At 37.8% G+C, this 13978-nt stretch overlaps 1 protein-coding gene across 2 annotated transcripts in view; it reads left to right on the forward strand.

The window, feature by feature from the left end:
* ARHGAP6 (Rho GTPase activating protein 6) overlaps window positions 1-13978 on the forward strand; it is a 511877-nt gene that overhangs the window by 23574 nt on the left and 474325 nt on the right. The gene's annotated exons all lie outside the window — the stretch shown is intronic.

Raw genomic sequence — 13978 nt, forward strand, 5'->3', positions numbered from 1 at the left:
AGGAGATATTTGAGGTCATTCTTCAAATAAGGAATAAGGAGATGATATTTGAGGTCAGTCTTCAAATAAGGAATGTGTCTGGCGACAGGGATGGGGAGGAAGGCAAGTAGAAGAAACAGAATGAGCAGAGGTATGAAAGAATTAGTAAGCAGGGCAGCGTCCAGAAACTAAAAATTGTGTGATATGGTTGGAAGGTAGGTCATGAATTCTTAAATTGTTTTGCATATGAGTTAATTTCTTACCCAGGCATCCTTGAAGATTGAAAAAAAAAAAAAAACAGGACAAATAATAATATTGGAGAAGGCAGTGGCACCCCACTCCAGTACTCTTGCCTGGAAAATCCCATGGACGGAGGAGCCTGGTAGGCTGCAGTCCATGGGGTCGCTAAGAGTCGGACACGACTGAGCGACTTCACTTTCACTTTTCACTTTCATGCATTGGAGAAGGAAATGGCAACCCACTCCAGTGTTCTTGCCTGGAGAGTCCCAGGGACGGGGGAGCCTGGTGGGCTGCCGTCTATGGGGTTGCACAGAGTCAGACACGACTGAAGTGACTTAGCAGCAGCAGCAGCAGCACAGATAGCTCAGAGGGCTCCCATACACCTTTACCCAGCTTCCCCTAACGTTAATTTCTTATATAACCATGGTGCATTTATGAAAACTAAGAAATACACCTTGGTGACAGGCTTGTTACTAAAGTAATCTTGGAAATGCTAACTGAGGTACTTTTAAGAGAAATATAGAACAGACTTTTGGACTCTGTGGGAGAAGGTGAGGGTGGGATGTTTGGAGAGAACAGCATCAAAACATGTATATTAGCAAGGGTGAAACAGATCACCAGCCCAGGCTGGATGCATAAGACAAGTGCTCGGGGCTGGTGCACTGGGAAGACCCAGAGGGATCGGGTGGAGAGGGAGGCGGGAGGGGGGATCAGGATGGGGAATATATGTAAATCCATGGCTGATTCATGTCAGTGTATGGCAAAAACCACTACAATATTGGAAAGTAATTAGCCTCCAACTAATAAACATAAATGGAAAAAAAAAGAAATACAGAACTTACTTGGATTTCACCATTTTCTTTTGTTAACTAAAATTATTTTACATTTGTTTGGTTAAATAAATGCAGTTAAAATATTAATGAGGTCATTTTTATTTTAATTAATTTTTAATTGGAATATAGTTTATTTACAATGTTGTGTTAGTTTCTGCTATACAGCAAAGTGAATCAGTTATACATATATATCCACTCATTTTTAGATTCTTTTCCCATATAGATCATTACAGAGCACTGAATAGAGTTCCCTGTGCTATACACTACATTCTTACTGGTCATCTTTTATACTCATATGTAGTAGTATGTACCTGTCAATCTAATGGGTTCATATTTTTCACCAGTAAAAGTGGCAGAGGTAAAAATGATCAGTTCTCAAAGTTAGCAAGTTGGCAAAGAAAAAACAACTTATAAATAGGTATCAAATTTCATAGAGTAATTTGGCAATACCTGCTAAAATATTATCAGTGTGTGTACTTATTACAAAATTTTTTTTTTTGCTTAAATTTTTTTTACTTATTAGTGTGTTAGTCGCTGAGTTGTGTCCGACTCTTTTCAACTCCATGGACTATAACCTGCCAGGCTTCTCTGTGTGTGAAATTCTACAGGCAAGAATACTGGAGTGGGTAGTCATTCCCTTCTGCAGGGGATCTTTCCAACCCAGGGATTGAACCTGGGTCTCCTGCATTGTAGGCAGATTCTTTACTATCTGAGCCACCATTAGAGTATAGTTAATTTACAACGTTGTGTTGGTTTCAGGTATACAGCATAGTGATTCCGTTATACATATATATGTATATATACTTTCTTTTCAGATTCATTCTTTCAGATTCTGCAGTAGGTTAATACAGAATATTGAGTAGAGTTCCTTGTGATATACAGCAGGCCCTTGTTGGTTATCTCTTTTATATATATTAGTAGTAGTGTGGATTTCACTGTTTTTCACGTTAATGTTCTTTTTCAGTTCCAGTTCCAAGATTGCATTAAGTTAGCATGACTTAGTTTCTTCCAAGCAGTCTTTCATGATCTTTCCACATTAAAAAAGTGCCACCCAGGTATTTTGTAGAATGTTCCTCAGTTTTGGTTTGTCTGATGTTTTCTGATGATTCAAGTGGGGTGATGGGAAGAATACATGCAACATCATTTGAACACCAAGGGTCACTGTTCATCTACATTAGTAAAATATAATATGTCTGTTAAGAGTGATACTTTTGAACTGATCAGCCACATCCTCCCGTCCTGCCTGTATGGTAGCATGGTCATATGGCTGTTGAGCAGATGAAATACTGAGGGTATAGACTGTGGCTAAGTGGCTAAAGAAAACCACATCCTAACAGTGACAGCACTAGCAACCAACGTACATGATTGGCCCTTCAGCCATATGCTTTCTCTCTAATCTGGATTTTCCCACCCTTCTCCATCACATCAGAGACTCTCTCATAGGGTACTGCTTTGTCTGCCTTTACTGCCTCCCTGGGCCATCAACAAGCATTTCTTTGGGTGTGGTATTTGTTGGCGTGTGAGACTGGGAGAAATCCAAGATCAAAATGCTCTTTGTCATTCCCCTATCAGAGGGGGTTGGAAGAGCTGAACTTTGAATAAATATTCATTTACATCAGCAGCATTCCTCTGTACTCGTCTAGTGCTTACTTCTCTCTTGTTAACAGTGCTAGAATAAACACATAATTCTACTAAGATATTAGCAGTGTGTGCTGTTTTCTTTCACTTGCCAAGATTGTTTTATAATAAATACCATTAGAAAAAAATACCATTGGCCAACGTCCTCAGCAATTACATTAATATCTCCAAAGAGCAAAGTATGAATTTGCGAGGTGCTTTGCAGAGAAAAATGGAATACACCTGGTTTATACTGCATTACTTGAATATACTGATCTTGTTACCCTTCAGCTTGATTTTAACTTAAAATATTTCTCTTGGTTAACAAAAATTGACGCCATTATTTTCTATGATACTGACTAATTAAGTATCTTTTACAAGGTAAATCTAACATAAGGTTTCTTTAAAACTGAGTGATACTAAAACAGATGTTTGTAATGTGCTTTCCTGGTAGAAATTTGTAGATTAAATTGGATATTCATGTTTGTCAAATAAAATTTCACTCAAATGGAAGAAATGGGTTTTCTCATGATTTTGTTCACTTGTTAATATTGTGTCTTAGTTTCAGCTCTCACTTCTGTCCTTTAGAGATGCAAATTATTATTTCCTTACTTAGTTGAATCCTAGTCCCATATTTCCTTTTGCCTATAGGATAGTTCTCCTTATAGGTTCCATCTCACTTCAAACTCTAAATGTTCAAATAATTAGTGATCTTTTCTCCCTGAAAAGGAATAGTAACTAAATGAATAAACATATCACAACCGGCGTTTTCTCTAAACTTTCCTATTTTATTCCATGATAACCATTTTTGTAGGCTTAGAACCTTGAAAATATTTTTGACTGTTCCTTCTCTTTTATATTCTGTATTCATATGTCCCCATATAAGGGAAGACTTATCCTTCTTTCTACACAGTGGTCATATTTATCTTTTTCTCTCTGTCCATCCTGGCACTGACCCTCATCTCTCATGCTAGTCCTTCTAACTAGCTTCCTGAATGAAATTTTTCTCATTTCAATTCCTATTTTCTTCTTCTTTAAGCACTAATATCATCATTTGATTCCCTGTTATGTAGTCCCTGTTACAAGTAAGACAAAATTAAAAAAAAATTTTTTAAAGATAAAATATCATGTCATATAGACTCTTCCTATAGTTGTCACCCATTATCAATTGTTTGTACCTTTTGGTTGCTGAGGAGTAAATTTCATGGTATAGATATACCATAGTTTATCTATTAACCTGGGAAATAGTATTTGGCTGGCTTCCAGTTTGGGGTGATTATGACTAGAACTACTGTAAACATCTGTGTAAAGATTTCTGTGGGAACACGAGTTTTCATTTCTCCAGGATAAATTCCACGATGGGGACTGCTGAATCATATGGTGAATATGTGTTTAACTTTCTGAGAAACTGTTAAACTATCTCCCAGGATGGTTGTGCCGTTTTGTATTCCTATAGCGGTGTGTGAGAGTCCTAGATTTTCTGCATCCTTCTCAGCATTTGGTGGTGTTGGTGGATTCCACTTTTATCCATTCTAATATGGGTACATGTGGTATCTCACCATGGTTTTGATTTGCATTTCTCTAAAAATGAACAATGTTTAACATCTTTTCATGTGCATATTGGCCCTTCTTATATCCACTTCAGTGAAGTATCTGCTCAAGTCCTTTGCCTATTTTTAATATTTTTATAAGGTAAAATGCTCCCTAGGTTTCTCTAGGTAAGAGCATAATGAAAGCATCCATTTTCTTGCACCAGTGGAAGCAGAACTTGTAGCTTTGTGGGGCAGCAGTGTCAGAAAGGTTGAGTTTCTGGTGAGAGTGGCATCTGTCTGGTGATAGTGTGGCTGCTGCAAGGTTGAGATTTTGGAGGGAACATAAACTATAGCATCTGGAGTTGGAGGAGGATCAAATGCAGTTTAATTATTAGGTCAGCTCTATGCTGTTCTGAAAACCTTTTGGAAATTGTTTTGGAAAACTTGGTTCTCAGCCTCTCCATGATCCTCAGGTGCCCAATATCTTTTCAACTCCATTTCTGATGAGCAGGAGTCAGCTTCTCAGAACTTAGACAAGAATTATATACTGCACCAGTTATCTATGGTTAGAATAAACTCTTTAACAAACAACCACAAAACTTGGCTTTGTGTACCATGGAACATTTATTTTTGTCCCTTCTTTTGTAGGTTGATGGAGTAGTTCTGTTAATGTGGGCAGAATTTGGTTGATCTCTGCTGCGCTGCTTATGCATATGTGGTTATGTAGCATATTGGCAAAGTAGACTTCATCTCAGGTCCACATTGTCTCTCATTCTTCAGCAGACTCTCACGGCAGAGACAGGGTTGTAAGACAGGGAGAAGATGCTCCAAAGTCTCTTGAGGCATAGCCTGCAAACTGTGTACCATCACTTGTCTACTATTGTTCGAGCCACAAGGCCAACCCAAATTCAAAGAATAGGGGCATAGACTCTGCCTATTAATGGAAAATTCTGCCACATTGCAAGGCCCAATCCAGTAATCAATGCACTCTATATATTAAGTGACTTGGAATTTTGAAGCGAGTGTGTATAAAAAGATAATTCAGAAGGAAATACATCAAAATATTAAATATCTCTCCAGATGGATTGAAATCTCCTTTTTGAATTTTTGTATTTTCACTCATCTCAAGCATGTATTACTTGTATAAGTTAAGCAATAATTATAAAAATTTTTTTATAGAAGTATAGTTGATTTATAATGTGTTAGTTTCAGGTATACAGCAAAGTGATTCAATTATACGTGTGTGTATATATATATATATCTTCTTTTTCAGATTCTTTTCCTATTATAGGTTATTATAAGATATTGAATATAGTTCCCTGTGTTATACAGTATGTTCTTGTTTTTTAAAATCTATTTAAAGTGAAGTGAAAGTGAAAGTCACTCAGTCATGTCCGACTCTTTGCGATCCCATGGACTATACAGTGCATTGAATTCTCCAGGCCAGAATACTATAGTAGTAAAGGTCCATATAGTCAAAGCTATGGTTTTTCCAGTAGTTATGTATGGATGTGAGAGTTGGACCATAAAGAAGGCTGAGTGCTGAAGAATTGATGCTTTCAAATTGTGGTGCTGGCATTGGTGGTATAGTGGTTAGCATAGCTGCCTTCCAGAATGTGGTGCTGGAGAAGACTCTTGGAGTCCCTTGGACTGCAAGGAGATCAAACCAGTCCATCCTAAAGGAAATCAACCCTGAATATTCATTAAAAGGACTGATGCTGAAGCTGAAGCCAGTACTTTGGCCACCTGATGTGAAGAGCTGACTCATTGGAAAAGACCCTGATGCTGGGAAAGATTGAGGGCAGGAGGAGAAGGGGTGACAGAGGATGAGATGGTTGGATGGCATCACCGACTCAATGGACATGAGTTTGAGCAAACTCCGGGAGATGAGTGAAGGACAGGGAAGCCTGGTGTGCTGCAGTCCATGGGGTTGCAAAGAGTCAGACATGACTTAGTGACTGAACAGCAACAGCAACTTGTTGTAAAAGTGTGTTGGGCTTCCCAGATGGCCCTAGTGGTAAAGAACCCACCTGGCAATGTGGGAGAAATAAGAGATAAGTTCCTGGGTCAGAAAGATCCCCTGGAGGAGGGTGTGGCAACCCACTCCAGTATTCTTGCCTGGAGAATCCCCATGGACAGAAGAGCCTGGCAGGCTACAGTTCATAGGGTTGCAAAGAGTCAGACATGACTGAAGCAACTTAGCATGCACAGGAGCATAAAAGACGGGGTGGTTACTTCTCTCTCTGATGAAGGTGCCATTTCTTCCCAGATAGCAAGAACTGTAAATTCTAGTCCTCTGGGGGATAAACTTTCATCAAGAGGCTTTTTAGTTCCTCTTCACTTTCTGCCATAAGGGTGGTGTCATCTGCATATCTGAGATTATTGATATTATCTCCTGGCAATCTTGATTCCAGCTTGTGCTTCTTCCAGCCCAGCGTTTCTCATGATGTACTCTGCATATAAGTTAAATAAGCAGGGTGACAATACACAGCCTTGACGTACTCCTTTTCCTATTTGGAACCAGTCTGTTGTTCCATGTCCAGTTCTAACTGTTGCTTCCTGACCTGCATACAGGTTTCTCAAGAGGCAGGTCAGGTGGTCTGGTATTCCCATCTCTTTCAGAATTTTCCACAGTTTATTGTGATCCACACAGTCGAAGGCTTTGGCGTAGTCAATAAAGCAGAAATAGATGTTTTTCTGGAACTCTCTTGCTTTTTCAATGATCCAGCGGATATTGGCAATTTGATCTCTGGTTCCTCTGCCTTTTCTAAAACCAGCTTGAACATCTGGAAGTTCTCGGTTCACGTATTGCTGAAGCCTGGCTTGGAGGATTTTGAGCATTACTTTACTAGCGTGTGAGATGAGTGCAATTGTGCGGTAGTTTGAGCATTCTTTGATGAAAGTGAAAGAGGAGAGTGAAAAAGTTTTAACATTCAGAAAACTAAGATTATGGCATCTGGTTCCATCACCTCATGGGAAATAGATGGGGAGACAGTGGAAACAGTGTCAGACTTTATTTTTTTGGGCTCCAAAATCACTGCAGATGGTGACTGCAGCCATGAAATTGAGACGCTTACTCCTTGGAAGGAAGGTTATGACCAACCTAGACAGCATGTTGAAAAGCAGAGACGTTACTTTGCCAAAAAAGTGTGGTCTGGTCAAGGCTATGGTTTTTCCAGTGGTCATGTATGGATGTGAGAGTTGGACTGTGAAGAAAGCTGAGCGCCAAAGAATTGATGCTTTTGAACTGTGGTGTTGGAGAAGACTCTTGAGAGTCCCTTGGACTGCAAGGAGATCCAACCAGTCCATCCTAAAGGAGATAAGTCCTGGGTGTTCATTGGAAGGACTGATGCTGAAGCTGAAACTCCAATACTTTGGCCACCTCATGCAAAGAGTTGACTCATTGGAAAAGACCTGATGCTGGGAGGGATTGGGGGCAGGAGGAGAAGGGGACGACAGAGGATGAGATGGCTGGATGGCATCACTGACTTGATGGACATGAGTTTGAGTAAACTCTGGGAGTTTGTGATGGACAGGGAGGCCTGGCGTGCTGCAATTCATGGGGTCACAAAGAGTCGGACATGACTGAGCAACTGAACTGAACTGTGGGGTAAACTTGTTTAGATTTTTTTGGGGGTATAAAATTTTAAATGCACTGTTTTTGCATGGGAACCTCTGCTTTTAAACCAAACCTTACATGTTTTTGTACTTATTTTTCACAAGAGCTGTCAAGAGTAAGAATGTAGGAGAGACATTCTCCTCTTAGCTCTTAAGCTTGGGAGAATGGAGTCATGTGAGAAGGAACTCTGTGCTGTGGACTGTTCTGTTTGACTGTTGTTGGATGAATGGCCGGATGATGGATCTGTGATTGAGGTAATGGGCAAGAAAACTAATCTTTTTTCTCAGTGCTTTCTGGAAAGTCTCAAATTGTTCTTCACAAAAAATGTAGGGAAGTTCTACAGGAGAACCCCTTTATTAAGGAGATTTCAGTTATAGCCTTTAGGGTTTTTTTGAGAAGCTTTATTGAGATTTAATTCATATATGACACAACTCACTGATTTAAAATGTAGAATCCATTTGTTTCTAATATAGGCCCAGAATTGTGAAAACATCAATTTTAGAACATTTCATCACCCCAAGAAATTCTGTATTCATTAAGCAATCACTCCCCATTCCTCCCTGTCCCCAGCCCCTGGAAACCACTAATCTGCTTTCTCTTTCTGTCTCTTTGGATTTGCCTATTCTGGGCATCTCATGTAAATACAATCATACAATATGTAGCATTTCATCTCTGGCTTCTTTTACTTAGCATAATTTTTTCAAGGTTCATGTATCAGGACTTCATTTCATTTTGTTACTGAATAATATTCCAACGTGTGAATATTCCAATGTGAGAGCACATCTGGTTTATCTGTTCATCAGTTGATGGACATTTGGGTTGTTTCTGCTTTTTGGCTCTTTGAATAATGCTGTGATGGATTCTCTTTTACAAGTCTTTGTGTTTGGACATATATTATCAATTCTTTTGGGTATATACCTAGGAGTGGCCTTTTGGTGTACACTAAGGTTTAAAGAAATTCACTGCTTAGGCTCATTTGGAAAATATGACAATGGATAGTGCTGGAAAGGTAGTTTTTTTTTTTTTTGCCTAACCAAGGTGTGATTCTAAGGCATGTTACATGTAAATATCTGAGGATAGTTTTCAAAAAGCAGCTCTACAGACGCTTCTGAGCAACAAGATCAAAGTTGGAATAAGTGCTCGGCATCTTTAGGTGAGTATTTGAAGCAAATGTGCAGATTCTGCTGCTTGTTTCCAAGATATACCACATATATAAGAAATTAAATCTTATATTTAATATTGAATGTAAGATATATTGCACATAGTTGTTATTACCATACATACATGATGAATTGGAAAAGATGAAATGGCTCTATGCCCATGGACTGAAAATGAGTAAAAGAAAAGGTAAAGTTATAAACTATCCATTCTGTCAAGAACTATAGGAAATATATGGATGTTTGTTATTTTTAAAATGGTATTTTTCTATTGGGAGAAAAGCATAATGAGAAAAAAAGATGAGAAAGCAAGTGATGTTGTCAAGCTTTTGCCAGAATATGATTGATAATTACCTGCAGCTGAGCAGAAACCACGTGGGCATGCTTAGAATTTGCTTAAGCAGTTTCTAGGCTTTCTCCCTGTGGGCTGTTAAAATTCTTCAGCCTAAGAGCATTTATTTGAACAAGGAGAATATTGCCTTGTTCTGACTATGGAGTCTCTTCAAGCATGCGGAATGCATGTTTTGCTGAAATGCTCCAAAGACAGGTTGTGGAAATATTTATAATGTACACATCAGTTTATTCATATACTTTAAATGCATGCTTTTTTAATTTTAATTTTTCTCTAAAGTTTTTCAGTGTCTATAAGACCAAATTTATTGCATCATCCATCACATGTGGTGTGACCTTCTTCAGGCTGAAAGCGCCCATTCAGCATATCACAACTGAAAGGTTCTCCTCCTTAAATGCCGACGTTTTGAGCTACTTACCATAATTGTCGGTGTGCCAAATCCCAGGCTTCACGCCACTGTTGCTGAAGAATAAGATAAATGACTTTGGAAGAAGTTTTCTCCCAACTGGGCAATCTTCTCGGAACCACAAATGTCCCCTTCTTCCATGCAAGGGAATAGATTTTACTCTCCCCTCTCTCTGTGATTATAGTTTAAGCAAGTCCTTGTCATCGCTGTTAATTCAGGGGTGCTGCCAACTTGAAGGATATGGTGAATGTGAAACAAGGGGGCTCCCCCCCCAATTCTTCTTTAGGCATAATATGATTGCTATGCCTTGATCCTTTATGAAACCAGGTAGTTAGGTGACTGTTTATCTCAGGGACAAGTCTTTTCCCTATACTCTCTTCCGTTTACCAGCCAAGAAAAGAATTGATCCCTCAGTCCATCCACCAGCAAGTATTTGTCAAATGCCCATGCCTCTGTCACTGTTCAAAGTCTTGTAATAATAAAAAAAAAAAACTGCTTCAGCTTTCATACAGATTACCACTCTGATTGGATAGGACACAGGAAAAGTTAGAGAATACCTGATAATTCCATCTACGTTGAGAGGATGGAGAATTTGGAATGATTAGAAGTGATTAACAAAGACCTCATAGAAGGCAGGGGACCTTGAACTGGCTCTGGAAGAAGATAGACTGTCAATATGTGAAGTGGAGACTCTTCCAGGCTTCGGAGGTTGGGGAAGAAATAAGAACAATGGCTCAGAGAGAGAAGCAGTCTGAACAACAGCTCCAAGGAAGAAGCAGTCCCTGCATGCATGAGATTATAACTGGAGTTTCAGTTATAGGATAAAGCAGCAAAGAAAGCTGGTTTGTAAGCACCTGAGCAAACCTTTTACTTTCTTGATGTTTCCTTGTTGGTCTCATCACATGTTTTCAATTGAAGATTCTTCAAAGGACAAGGACAGTTGTGGTCCTTTGAAAAACTGAAAAGCTACTTTTTCAGGGACAGCTGAAAAACTGTTTTTCACTGTTTGCATGTATATATTCAATTTGAAAAATGCCATGAAGCAAACAAAAGCAGAGTTAGGATGAACACCCAATTCCATGTACAAGCTTCTGTCTTCATTTCAATGAAAAGATTAGTCCTTTTAGGTTTTTGTTTGTTCAGATGGGAAGTAAAATGTAGACATGGACCTAGAAGATAATGCAGGTGACAGGTTTGCTTTCTTGAGTGATGGATGTGGAATCAGCAGCTCACCTGATGAGAGAGCAGTGAGGATGAATTAGAATGCAGGCTCGGTTTTCTAGGGCATTGCTTTTGTCTTCTTTACATTTTATTGGATTTTAAAATTATGGGATCAGAAGCTTATCAAAAACACTGCTGTAAGTGTTCAACACATTGAATACGATTAACAACAGGATCCAGTCCTCTGTTAACATCAGCAGTCATCCACATGTGTATTTTTTTCTAGCATAGAATCATAGCTGTAGTGCTGACCTTTTGCTTATTAAAAATCACTTAAAATCTTAATGTAAATTGGCTTAAATCTAAAAGGAAGCTTAAACAATAATAATTAAATTTCACATTTACTTTTAAAACTCAATGGGATTTGGGAGTTGGTGCTGTAGCAGGTTGGTGATGATCTGTCAGTATTTCCCTCCTCCCTTTTCTCTCTTGTTCTTACTCTTACTACACACACTCTCTAAAATATATGACAAAAGTAAAACCCTGTGAAAATTTATTTTGAATCCACAGCGTCATACAGGCGTCTAATTCAGAGGGAATATCTTTGAAATAATTTACATTATTTTTGTAATCTGTACCAATGTCCCTTTTTTATTTCAGTCTATGTTTCTGCCCCCTTCCACTCCTGCTGCCTTGGCAATCTTTTCCCCTTTCACATTTCTTAGATTCTGGGTTTTCATTCCTGATTTTTGGCATTCAGAAATCCCTTCAGATGAGACTTTCAATTCATGCTTCCTAAAACCTCTAATTTTCAGGTTAGCTAAATTATAACTTTCCCATTTACAAGTGTGGCATTCCTCTACAGCCTAACATTTGTCTAAAAATAGAATTCATTATCCATTAGATCGTATTCATTTTAGTATACCAAATTGTGCTTTAACCTTTTGTTCTTACTAGCTAATAACATTTTCAATTTAAAAATGTAAATCTTTTAGTCTGGGGCTGCATATGATTTTTCTTTCATCTGTTGAAAATGATTATTTTCTTCCTTTGGGCTGGAAATAAAAACTTGAGTTTAATATTAGGAGAGTAGTAATTTGGCCCTATTTTCTCTGTCTGCCAACTGACTCCTTGTTCAGTGGACAGATACCAGGAAGAGTTATTGTTACAACTGAAAACAAGTGGAGATTTTAATGAAGTGTATAGAGTGATTTTTAGATGGCAATTTTCACTAAAAATATCTAAACAGTGCAGTCAAATTAGTTGTGTGGTTGTGCAGACAATTCATTTAAATGTCTGAAATTTGGTTATTTGCACACAGAACCCGAACATTATTTCAGTCTTCAGTTTTGAATGTATGCCAACTTGCCAGCAACTTTTGAAGATTTAGTTCTGGCAGATTTACCTCAGACCACTGATTTTGCACTGCTTCTGTCAGTATTTTTCAGTGTTACGCTTGCTCTTTTTTGACTTTATCATTTTCTTCAGTCCAACTGTGAACATTATTCAGAATTTATTTTATGTTGAAGTAGATAGTCTTAGATACCAATTGCCTAATAAAGGCTCTCTTTCCCACTTTTTGTTTCTTCTCATGGTATTGTTTATATTTTGCCTTCAATAGCTGTCCCACCACTGTAAGAAAAACTTGCACTAATTGTTGTCTCTATCTGCCCAATCCTCTGATTTGCTTCCTTATGGGAATTCAGAGTAAGTTCTTTCCTGACTTCGTTGAAAACTGTCATTCTTGTAGCTCTGGCCATATTGTTTTGTCAGGAATGGCAACCTTCTTTGTTTTATGAACAATTATTTCTCATTTTTCTTTCTCTGTAAGGAGAAATTAATCACTATTTATTATCTGAATGTTGATGGAACTACTCAAAAATTAACTTCAGAGAGCCTCAAAAGAATCATTTTGACTTAAGCCACCCAACCACTGATTAATAATTAGGAGGATTAAAAATGCTAATAAAAACATTATCAAAATTTTCATTTACTATAGCTAATACTTCAGAGGAAGGGGTAAAAACAATTACAGAAAAGTTTAATTAGGTTTGAGAAGAAGTTGGGGGACAGAAACATATTTAAATTTAGTGAAGTGACTTTTTGAGTCTTTCACGGAGAGACATTTGAATGAAAACTCTGCTAATTATCAAAAGTTAGGTTTTCTTTTTTCTCTATTGGTGTAACAGGGTTTTCTCTCAAATAGGAGCTGAAATAATTAGCCTAGTGATTTTTGCTTCCACACATTATTAGGGGAATAATCCTGATGGTGTGAAAGTGAAAGCAAAATTTAGAATAATTTTTTTTAAGGTTGGAATTGTTAGGATTTTATTTTGTGGTCCCAGAAGAGTCTTGGATGGTGGCAGTATTTTGTATAAATATTACCATTGTTCCCTTTTGTTATATTTTAATGAAACTGCCTGCCCTAAACATCAACTTGACCGTTTCAACTCTTAAGTTTGAGGTGTGCTGCTGGCATAATCAGACCACGATAAAACCTATGATGTACTGAGTAATGAATGCTATGTAATAAGGACTTTTTAAAAGTGACTTTTCTTCTTCTGACAAATCTCTATCTTGCTAGCTGTTGATTGCATATTGATTAATCAATTATTTTTCCCTCTTGCATCAAATTTTTCTGCTTAAATTTACAGCTTATAAGTATGTTAATCAGGCACTACCTTGAAGCAATATTTACTTAGAAAGTAGTTCAGTTTTGGTATTATAGAGCCTTTCATGCAGATATTTTTATCAAATTGATCATAGCATAAAATTTTCTATAACATAGAAACTGGAAAATTCCAGTTTATAACTGACTGAAGTTATTGTTAAATTTGGTCTGACCAAAATTTGTATTTCATATTCCATGGTTACCAGTGAACACTCTGTAACAAGCTGTGATTTTCTTGTGATGGCAAGAATGCTGAGTGATTGTGTTTTTTTTCTGGTGTCAGCCATTCACATGATTTAGGGCTTCCAGTTTCACATTGTGTACAGAAATGATGATGCTCAACTGGGGTTTGATTTGCTGAGCATGGAGATAGTAGCCCCTTTCCCAAATCTCAGTTGATTTCAGACCAAG

The sequence above is a fragment of the Odocoileus virginianus genome, unplaced genomic scaffold (genome assembly GCF_023699985.2).
Source record: "Odocoileus virginianus isolate 20LAN1187 ecotype Illinois unplaced genomic scaffold, Ovbor_1.2 Unplaced_Contig_16, whole genome shotgun sequence".
Classification (NCBI taxonomy): Eukaryota; Metazoa; Chordata; class Mammalia; order Artiodactyla; family Cervidae; genus Odocoileus; species Odocoileus virginianus.